The following is an 11357-nucleotide window of genomic DNA, read 5'->3' on the forward strand; positions in this document are numbered from 1 at the left end:
ATGTGTTAAAGTATTTAAAATTTCTCTAGAGTTAAAGTGTTTGCAAAATGTTTGCTTAATAAATCCGAAAATGTTTGCTTAATAAAGGTTACTTTTTAATTAAATTTATTGGGGTGACATTGGTTATATGTTTCAAGTGTATAATTCAATAATACATTAGATGTATATTGCATTGTGTGTTCACCACCCAAAGTTAAATTTCATTCTATTGGGTCAGATATATAGTGATGAAAAAAGGTTATAAATAACAAACATTTAATAATATATCACTGTGAAAAAAAATCCTCTATAATAAGTGATAAAAAAATTAGGTAATCTCTGAGAATGGAAGAAATCAAGAATTTTTTTTATTCTATTATATTTACAATCTATTATACTTAAACGTAAAAAAGGCCTGATTGTAACGAAATAATATATTTCTCAGATTCAGGTAGTTATAAAATTCTAAATTATAGAACCAATTAAAAATGAAAAAAGTCTTCAACAACTAGAAAACTTGACTTGGTAATTTAGATTCTACTTGCAGCATTGCCAAGGACATATATTTGTTAAAGAAACGATTGCCCTTGATAATAAGATTGTAAACATTAAGTTATTAGTGTTCAAGTGCAAATAAGACACATATTTTTATACCTATTTGAATTGTTTTTCTAATTCCCAGCAGAGAACCAAATGGAATCAATACTTTCACATAGGACAATTAAACATAAAGTATTTCTTAAGCTAATAATTAGCTTTCACTTTAACCAGAATTTTAACTAGAACTTTCACTTATGTACCTTTCTGCTTCAGAAATTAATAGTTGTTTGTTAAATGTTCATGGATGCTTATTATGATTGTACTGTATTTCATTAATATAAATGTTTATAATACATTTAATAACAAAATAGATATTACTTCTAAGTTTAACTTATATTCAAGTTTAAAATGTAGTATTGACTTTTCAAAGCTTGTTATGGTGAGTCTAGAGAGGAAAGTAAGGCTCACAAAGTTTTTAAGAAAATTGTATTGATGAAGATACCATCGGTCGACTAAAAGAGACAGGCAGTTCAAAACGAAAAGAAATGTTTAGGTCCCCAATACTCTATACAGATCTTTTCTTCATAACTGTACTTTTCTTAATCCATCCTCTGCAAACAAAATATTGCTGTATCAATTATCTACTGCTATGTAACAAACTTAATGGCTTAAAACAATGACTTTTCAATTTCTCATGTTTCTGTGGATTAATCGGTGGTCCTGCTCTAAATGGGGAGAGCAAGAATCACTCATGTGGCGGCATTCTGATGGGGGCTAAGCTGAGCAGAAGGTCAAGGAAGAACCTTCTCACTTGTCAGCGGCCCTAATGCTATTGACTAGGGTTTCTCATTTCTTTCCTTTCTGTCCATGTGGTGTCTCTAGGGACTCTCTACATGGTCCCTCTCTCCAGCCGGATAGCCTGGAATTTTAACAAAATGGCTCAGGAATCCAAGAGTGTGAAAGGAGAAACCTTCAGGCCTTAACTTTCCCCACCTTTTATTGGTCAAAGTAAGTTATAAGGCCATCCCCGACTGAAGAAGAAAGAAAATTGGACTTTTCCTTGAAGGGAGGAGTGGGATACTTATACAGGGAGGGGGAAATTGTTTGAGGGTCATATTTGAAGATTCTCTATCACAGTCTACCCTCTGGCCACAATTCTTGTCCCAACCTTATACAAAATATACTCACCCTGTACCTTAAACATCTCATATTTTTATGGCATATGTTTAATTTCATATCTTCTAAATTGGGTCCAGCTGTAGATAAAACTCCTCAGGTATTGTTTCTCAGGTGTAGCTACTTGGGCTCCACTCGGTACAGTTTTCTAGGCTAGAAAAACTGCAAAGACACTGCCAGTCAAAAAAGAGGTCAGGGCAACAGGAAACACAAAACTAAAATTGTTATCAGGGTCCCTAAACTAAAGGCAATGGATAGCCCTTGATTGTGGTTCGTTCATCTCTCTGGTAGTGATTTCATAATTCATTGCTCACCTTGCTTTTTGGTTCTTCTCTTTGGGATTTTGGCTTTATCCTCCACTCATTCTTCCTTTTCCATGAGAAATGACACAAACTGGAGTGGAAATATTTCCTCTAAATTCCTCTTTAAAATCAAACAGGTCATTCTTTAGCTCATTTCTCTTGTACATTATCATCAACAGGTAAAAAAAGTTAATTGGTACTTTGACCACTCTGCCTGGCAATCTCAAAAGAACTATAAACTCATAAGGTTCATTTTCCATCTTCTGTGTTAAAACAGGCAAAAATATTGCCAAATGGTTAGCCTCCTAACCACTGATATTATTTTTTTCTTGTTTCTATAACAAATCACCACAAACTTAGCAGGCATAAGCAATACAAATTTATTACTATGTAATTCTATAGGTTAGAAATCCAACATCTATCTCACAAAAGTAAAATCAAGATGTTAGCTGAACTGCATTCCTTTCTGGAGGCTCTAAAGGGGAGTTTACTTCCTTGCCTTTTCCAGCTTCTAGAGGCCACCTACATTCCTTAACTTGTGGTTCTCTTTACCCATCTGCAAAGTCAGCCAACAGTGGGTCAAGTCCTCATTTTTCACTTTCATCTCCTCTAACGTATCATCCTTCCAGTTTAAGGATCCTTCTGCTTATATTGGGCCCACTTGGATAATCCAAGATAATCTCCACATCTCAAGATCCTTAATCTCATCTGCAAAGTCCTTTTTTACCATGTAAGGCAACATATTCATAGGCTTTGAAGATTAGGATGTAGATATCTTTGTAGACCATTATTCTGCCTACAGCATTGCCCTTTCAGCCTCCATCAACAGTCTTCTTGCCACTCTTTTAATCTCAATACTTGCCATTTAGTGCTGAAGCCAACAGCACATGTATCAGCTTTTTGCTATGGTAACACCACACTCCAGATACCAATTTCTGTATCTACTGCTGAATAACAAACCACCCCAAAGTGTAGTGTTTTAAAATAATAATTATTATTTCTGACAATTCTCTGTTTAACTGCTTAGTCTTTTTCTCCCCATGTGTGCTAGAGAAACTTCTACAGCTGTATTCAGCGGACCTCACTCAGTCACCAGATGTGGGAAGGGCATGACCTCAATCAAAGTAGCCTTCTGCAGTTGAGTCAGACTCTGACGGAGCTGACAGCTGGAGGTTGCTGACTTCATTCCTTGCAGCTGGGTAGTAAGTCCTTTCTTGAAGGTGAATCTGGGCAGCATATCTCTTTGCTTACCACAATCAACCATTTGCTCCACGTAGATCTATTTCTTCATACATGTGTAGGCTCCTATAGGATTGAAGGGGATTCTTTTCCTTACAGGAAGTTAGAAGATGAGGTAAGTGAGACAAACTACAGTCCCTAGAATTGCAGTCAGGCTGGGGAATACAGTCAATACTCGTCATCTCCCTGCTCCACTATCAATTCTAGATTTCCCTCATTCTGAGCTACCACCTCTGTTGCTGTCGGGTTCCATGCTATCTGCTCCGATTGTGTAACAGGATCCCTTCCTTCTGATGATGTCAGTTATCTCTGGCAAGACAGTGACTCCTTTCCGTGCCTGCTGATCTCTGGACACAAGGAGTCCAAAGTACCCACGTGGCAGCTCCAGCTTATAATTCAACGGGGATTTTTGCTATATTTCTTGGCAAAAGTGTTGTCTCCATTAGGGATCAAGACCTCTCAATATGCAGAATTCAGAGTTGTGAAGATAGGAAGAACAAAGTACCTTAAGGGTCATTAGACGTGACAATAAGGACAGGGGGCACTTCTGTTTCCAATCCTTGGTTCCTAGACCTATATTTTTTGTATTGGGGCACAGTGCCACATAAAGGTCTTTGATCCAATGCAAATAATACATCTCGGAACACAGCACCCCATCCTTGCAAAGGTTTGCCTTTGAACCAATGTTCAGCTGTAACTTCAACAAGTTGTTCCAATGCTCTATCAGGCTGGCAGTTTCCAGGAGGCGACCTATGTGATATTATCTGTGGATCCTGTGGATATGGGTCCACTCCTACACTTCCATTTTAGTAAAACAGTTTCTCTGGTTTGATGTGATATTATGTAGGGTTCCATGTTAGTGAATCTAACTGGCTGAGGCTCTGTGGGAAGAAAAAGCAAACTCACATCTGGAATATGTGCCAATTTCTATGACAAAGAACTACCAGTCTCTCTAGGATGGAAGGAGCCTAATGTAGCCAACTTAACATTTGGTCTCAAGGAGTGGTGGTGTCATATTAGGGACTCGGTGTTGCTCTCCATTACTTATAAGTTGGGCATTCAGTAGCAGCAGGAGCTAAATCCGCCTTGATTAGTAGAGACTCATGCTATTGAACACAAGCTCAGACTTCACCCCTTCCACAGTGGACACTCTATTCATGTGCCCATTATGTCAGCACTGGGTGGCTAATGACTGAGGCAGGACGGAAGATGTCAACTGGGCAATTTATTCGGCTTTCTTTATTTTTTAGTGCTTCTTCAGTAGTGGGCACTCTCTGGTGGGTGTTACGTGTGATACAAAGACCTTCATGGTCATGCCCACACTCAGTGCCAGTATTTCCATCCACATGCCTCTATTCCAGACTTCCTGTGGTTAGTCTTTCAATATTTCTTATCCCAGGATAATTACCAGTTCAACCACTCATACTATTCAGTTCTGGATGATCTTTGTATGCAATCAAGCAGGCTCTCTTTCTGTAGAGCACCAGTGGCACTTAGCCACCGAATTCCGTTATTCTTAAATCTACTAGTTCCTTCATGAGTCTCAAATATCTGATACTACCTACTTACTGTTTATTCTCCTCCACAGATAAACTCTCTAATTTTACAACTAGTGAAAGCTGCCACCTTGAGCCAGGGGTTTCCTTGTATTCCATGTGCCACACATGATGGTATCCCCTTTGGCAGCTCAGACCATCCCTGGTATCAGCTGTCACAGGTTGAGTCCTCTCAAAGAAGATTGTGAGATAGAGTTTGGGTGCAAGATGTTTAATAGAGAACAACACCTGTCAAGGAAAGGGGAGGAAGCAAAATTGGGTAGAGGATGTCAAGATACAATGGAGGAAGGTCTGAAGTGAATTATGCCCGTCATAATGTGATGAATTAGGCAGAAATGGTAAGGCTTTTACATTCCCACTGTGCTCAGTCCTCAGATCTAGGGATGCTGTGACCTTGGGTGAAGTGTTTTCAATAGCTGCTGATGAAGTGCTGATAGCTAGAGGATTTCTGTTCTCAACACTCACTGCACCTAATCAGCAAATCTTTCTTGGAAGGCGGATCAAGGCAGCACATCTCCATGCCTACCAGTGTCTAATCCATTTGCAAATCATATTTAGCTTTACTTTCAAAATATATCCATATGACCATTCCTTAACACTCTCCTCCTCTTATTGTGATGGCTCTTGCTAGAGCAAATATCATCTTTCAGATAAACTATTGAAATAGTATTCTAATTTTCTTTCTACTTTACTCCTAACTCTCTTACGGTCTATTTTTTATAAAAGATCCAGAATAATTCTTATAAAATATAAGTCAAATCTTGTCCCTTCTTTGTTTAAATCCTTTGATGGCTTCCTATCTCATTCAGAGTAAAATCCAACATCTTACCAGTCTCCAAAGAACTAAAGATGTAACCTCTTTATCCCCACTCCACTATATTTTCTTCAAATATTTTTTTCCTTCCCACACATTGGTCCAGTGAAACTGGCTTTCTTGCTATTTCTCAAACATGTCAAGTATGTTGCTGCCTCGAGACCTTTGTACATACTTGTTTCCCTCTCCTTTAAATGATAGTCTCTTAGTTATCTACATGGCTCACTTTCTCTCCCTTTACTCAGGCTTTCCCAGACAACCCTATTTAAAGTAGCATCCCTCTCCTGCACGAGTCAGTCTGTCCCCTACTCTGCTTTACTTTCTTTTTAGAACTTACCTGGCATGCTATGTCCATCACCTAGACAAGAATACAGCACATGGTAGGCGCCCAAATTTTTCTATTGAATGGATGAATCCTGGGACTTCCCTTTGCTGCTTTCTTGAGGCTCTTCCTTTTTAGTTTCTTCCTCTATTTTGCTGGAAAACAACCTGTAGTATCATCCTAATTATCTTCATCTCAAGAAGGATATCTGGAAGGTAAAATTTTTGAGAACTTGTATATCTTTATTCTATACTCACACTTGATTGTACGATTGGAATTGAAATCCAAGTAGAAAATTTTTTCACTTCGAGTATTGAAACCGTACTTTGTTGTTTTCTAGTTTACAATGCTGCTTTTTTGATGTTCTTATTCTCTAACTTCTATTATTCAGATGAAGGATCTCATGGAGTGGTCCTTAATCTATTTTTTTCCTCCTATTTTCCATTTCTTTAGCTGGTTGCTTTTGAGAAGTCCTCTGATATCCTGATTCTTGGTTCTTATATGATCTGTTTCTTCTCTTCGAAAACTTTGGTTATTTTCTGTCTGTGGTGCTCTGAAATTTGTTGATAAGCCTTAGTTTGTGCCCTTTTTTTTTCAGTTTTAGGAACTGAAAAAATATTTTTTCCCCCACAATTCTTGTTCTCTCTGTAACTTCTATTATTCAGATGAAGGACATCATGAAATGGTCCTATTTTTTTTTTTCCCCTCCTCTTTCCATTTCTTTGACTTTCTGAGAGATCTCCTCAAGTGGAAAAATATATTTCATCATGAGTTTAGAAATAACTTTTACAAAGAAAGCCAAAATGAAGTCTTGTTTTTTAACTAGCTAGTTATTCACTCCAATTACAGTGGCAAAATCACTGAATAAAGATTCTGAGGTCAGAAACAGTAAATTATTCATCCCAGGGTTGGTGTGAACATTACAGCACAAGTAAGTGAAATTTCTCCATCAAACACAATATTCTATAATAAATATATAATGAGACAAATACTATTTACTATAACTAACATATAAAATAAGATTGCAGTTATCAGAGTTTCAAGGGGATAATACGGAAATATCAAGGTTAAAAATAAGTTGGAGCAGTGCTTTAGTCCATCTCAGCAATCCAGCTAGAAACTCAACTTCATAATGGTAATATGTAGTAACTATGTAAATAAATAGTGCCTGAATAGACTTTCATTCTACCTAGCTAATGTCTTTTTGTGCGAATTTATAACTGGTATACAAATAATTTCCAACTTTCTCCTTAACAACAAAGGGTAATAATGGTGAGTACAAACACTATTGTCAGTAAATGTCTTTCCCTTCAAGAACATTTACTAAATATGATGTAACTATGGTTTCAATTGCAACTTTGAACTAAGGTTGAACTTTATTTGGAATTTAAAGTTTCTATTCTTATGTTGTGTTTCGTCTTCTAGCAAAATGATGAATTAGTATTGAATTTTTATTTCAGCAATCACACTTTTAAATTCCAGGATCTATTTGTTTATTGCATGTTCTTTCTTATTATCCCTTTCTTATTTTGCAGATATGATATGCTCTTTTTCTGAAGGTATTTAGTTTGTTTTTTCTTTTTTTCTATGCTTATCTGTTTCCTTTGGATTTCCCCTCTCCTCGTTAATTAGGCCCCTCTTGTTTATTTGGAGGCTTTCACCAAGTGTCTAGTGATACTTGGCTTTTTCATGGGTAGTGATTTTTGGCTGTTGGTCTTCAATGTAGACTCCTTAAGTGTTAAGCCAAACTTTTCATCAACGTCTTTTAATTGTATTTGGAGGGAAAAATTTGTTTAAATTATCATCCATAGTAACATGAAAGATAGAAAATGTACCTAATGCATTCTAGCATTCAGTGAGATTTTTGAGGCAGAATTTTTGAAAGAATAAGCTGGCTGCTATTGGCTGTAATTGATAAGATTAAAAGAAAGAGACAAGCTCAAAAATAAGGTGGTAAGTATGTAAATGGAACTGAAAGGGAATACAGAGCCTAGGATGTATGAAAAATTTTCTCACCAAATCAAACGTGTCATCATTAAATACAACCTTAGGACAAAGACCAAATACAAGATACTGCCATTACCATAGCTTCCAGGAAAAGACCAAACAAGTTTAGACCTCTGAAAGGGTTAGAGGGATGTCTTTCAACTGAACCAAAGAGCACCTAAAAAGATTAATGGAACAAGAAGCTTAATATGCTCAAGACATACATATCTCTACAAATAGTCACGGGTACTTTGAGCATCTTTGAGCAATAGTTAGTGACTATTTCTTTAATTTCTTTCGCTGTAGTTCTCCAGACCTTTAATCACCCACTAATTCCCATATTTGGGTGAACCCTAATTCTTTATTAAATTTCTTTATTCATGTAATATTTGTAATGAATCTGCTTTCCTCACAAAATCCAGACTAAAGTACCTGGCTTTCCTAGAAGAGAGTCTGAGGCAAAAATTAAATCTGTTACTTTATTAGAAGGTACAAATCCAGGTTGGTAAGAGTGAGAAAAAAAGGAAGGAAAGCTAGTAAAGATAAGAACTAACTGCACATTGATAAATTACTGTATAGCACTTCGTTACATGAAAAGCCATGAAAAGGCACTGCCAATCCCTCGACAAGTATACTTGCTTCGCCACACGGTACAACTGTGGAGAAGAGGGTGAAAAACTATGCTTCAAAACAGTCTCTAAGAAAAAAAAAAAAGGAATTTATGAGAGCTTCTTCTAGTCCATTGATCCTAGTCTCCCTGACAGATAACTTCACTGCTCTTACAGATTGCTTCATTTTGCCCTTTTGACCCTTTTCCCCACTGTGGAAACCCTGTGGCATGGTGCTTCCTAGAGTCACAAGTGTTGGGATGGGCCAGGGTTTTGGAGCATGTGGCTAGTTGACTTCAGGCAGAGGAATCACACAAGCCTGCCAATAGTCTATCATTTCGTAGGGTGGTAGCTATGGCAAAGCAAGTGGTAGATGGCGCAGTAAACATAAAGGCCAAGAATCTGAGAAGGTGCTTGAGGAAGATATGCCTGGTACTGTATCCAAGGATGAAATATCCAATGGCACAATAATGCTGTTTAATAAACAGCTATAAAACTTCAGCGGCACAACAACAGGTACATCTTACTCACACCGCTGCAATCAGGTAGGATTCAGTTAGAGGGCTCTATAGACCTTGGCTGGGATCATTCACATACCTGGGGGTTGAATGGCTATAAGCCAGTCTAGACAGGATTGAGCTAGTGTCACCAGGGTAACTGGGCTCTGCTGCATGGGTGTGTCACCTTCCAGCAGGCCAACCTAGGCGTGCACATGCTTATGGCAACAGGGGAAGCACAAGAGTCAGTGGAAATGTGCTAGATGTTTGGAACTGCATATGGCACAAAATCAAAGTGAGAGGGTACTTCAAAGGAGCATGAAAAAGGACGATGAATATAAGGAAGAGTAGAGAATTAGGACCATTTTTGCAGTCTATTATACCAAAGAAAAACAAGTACAGCCAATTCATTGTTCTAACAGGTATTAACTATCATTTTGGGGGAAGAACTTGAGATTTTATCTAGCCTTAGGCTCTTATGAAGTAAATTAGGCTCTTATGAAGTATGTGTGTCATCTTTTTTTTTAAAGTATAGTTGGTATACAATATATTAGTTATATTAGTTTCAGGTGTACAATATAGTGATTCAACATTTTTATACATTAAAGGGTAATAACTCCACTAATTCTGGTAATCTGTCACCATGCAAACTTATCATGATATTATTGACTGACTATATTCTCCTTGACCTTTTCACCCATTCCCCTCCCCTCCCCTCTTCCCTCTGGCAACCATCCTTTTGGTCTGCGTTTCTATATAGGTCATTTTTCTTATGCCAGCTGTTATGATGGGGGCAAATGAGTGATAGGATTGTTGTTCTTTTTTTTTCTCTCTCTTAACTGTTATGTCACTTGGTGTATAGAGCCAGTTAAATGACAATAGATTTTGGCTCAGAGAAGTCCATATTAGCCCAAGAAATTCAAGCTTGGTCTTGCTTAAATAATTCAAGTCTTCTTCCATTTCCAGTGCTAAGTTCTAAACATGAAGAAATCCATTTCAATTCCATTCTTGTAAAATAACTGATAAATAAACAAGCCAGTTAGTTTATCTGGCTAAGGCCATGGGAGTAGTAACATCCAAACCTTATATAATCCACTTTCCTTTTTCATGAAAGCATAATAAAATGGTGACTTCATTTAACTATCAGAAATACCAGCTTCTAGATGACGTTCTACCACTAACTAGTTGTGGGGCCGACCTGTGGGCAAGTTACTTAATCCCTTCAGGCCTCAGTTGCCATATTTACATAAAATAATATCTATGCAATATTCCAAATATCCTATTTCTACAGTATGTTAGTAGCCATTACTTACTCAATTAATAAATTCTAGCTTAAAGTTCAAAAGGTTTATTCCAGGACTTTTCAGCACTTTTATGCTATGCCTGTTGAATCTCTAAGAGGGGAATATAATGTGCAGCAAACAAATTTTACTACTTTTTTTTTCATGAAACATGTTATATGTCCCACTGAATATACTTTTGGGAAATGTACTATTATTTCTAGCATCCACATGGGTGAATTTACCAGTCAGGGTCCCAGAAAGAAATGAAGGGCAAGTTTAAATGGGGACATTTGAAAACATGACTATTTTCGAAGATGTAGGCAGGATTTAGGGAAACCAACAAGGGGTAATAAACTACCATGGGGCTAGTAACACCTAGGTGCATAATATCCCTAAGTGAAAAGGGCTTGACAGAGGGACCTGAAATTAGAGAAGGTAATGAGGATAACTGCTTGAAAAAGGGTGCCAGATAGGATGACCTTCAGTAAAGGGACACAGCCAACCTATGGTGACCTGGTAGGGAAGGAGGTAGGGAAATAAATAACACAATTTCAATTTCCTTTAAATCTCCAATCTCTTGCTGGTTCATCTCATTTTTGGAAACCAACCAAAATCCAGAGAGCAAGGGAACCTACCTCACATTGCAGACAGCAGAATGGAAGAGTGGAGGGAGGATCCAGAGGGGCAAACAGAAGCTATCCAGAACAGTAGGCCTCCATTCACAAGCACCCTGATTACATGATTAAATGATGTCCTCAGGACTCAGTCTTTTATCTCTCCACTCTGCTTTCCTCTGCTGGCTTCATTCTAAGGCAGGCTCTTGCCACCTGCAGCACAGATGCCACCAGGAGCTCTAGGGTTATCTCACTTAGTGTACAATTCAAAATAAAGTAATAAAAAGAGTAAACATATATATAGCACTTACTGCATTCCAGATGCTGTTGAAAGTCATTTTAGATATATTAACTCAGTTAATCCTCATAATTATCCTATAAGGTAGCTATTGTATTATCCTCTCTTTAGAGATGAAGAAACTGACACATGACTGGTAGGTA

This window comes from Pteropus alecto, unplaced genomic scaffold, assembly GCF_000325575.1.
Source record: "Pteropus alecto unplaced genomic scaffold, ASM32557v1 scaffold86, whole genome shotgun sequence".
Classification (NCBI taxonomy): domain Eukaryota; kingdom Metazoa; phylum Chordata; class Mammalia; order Chiroptera; family Pteropodidae; genus Pteropus; species Pteropus alecto.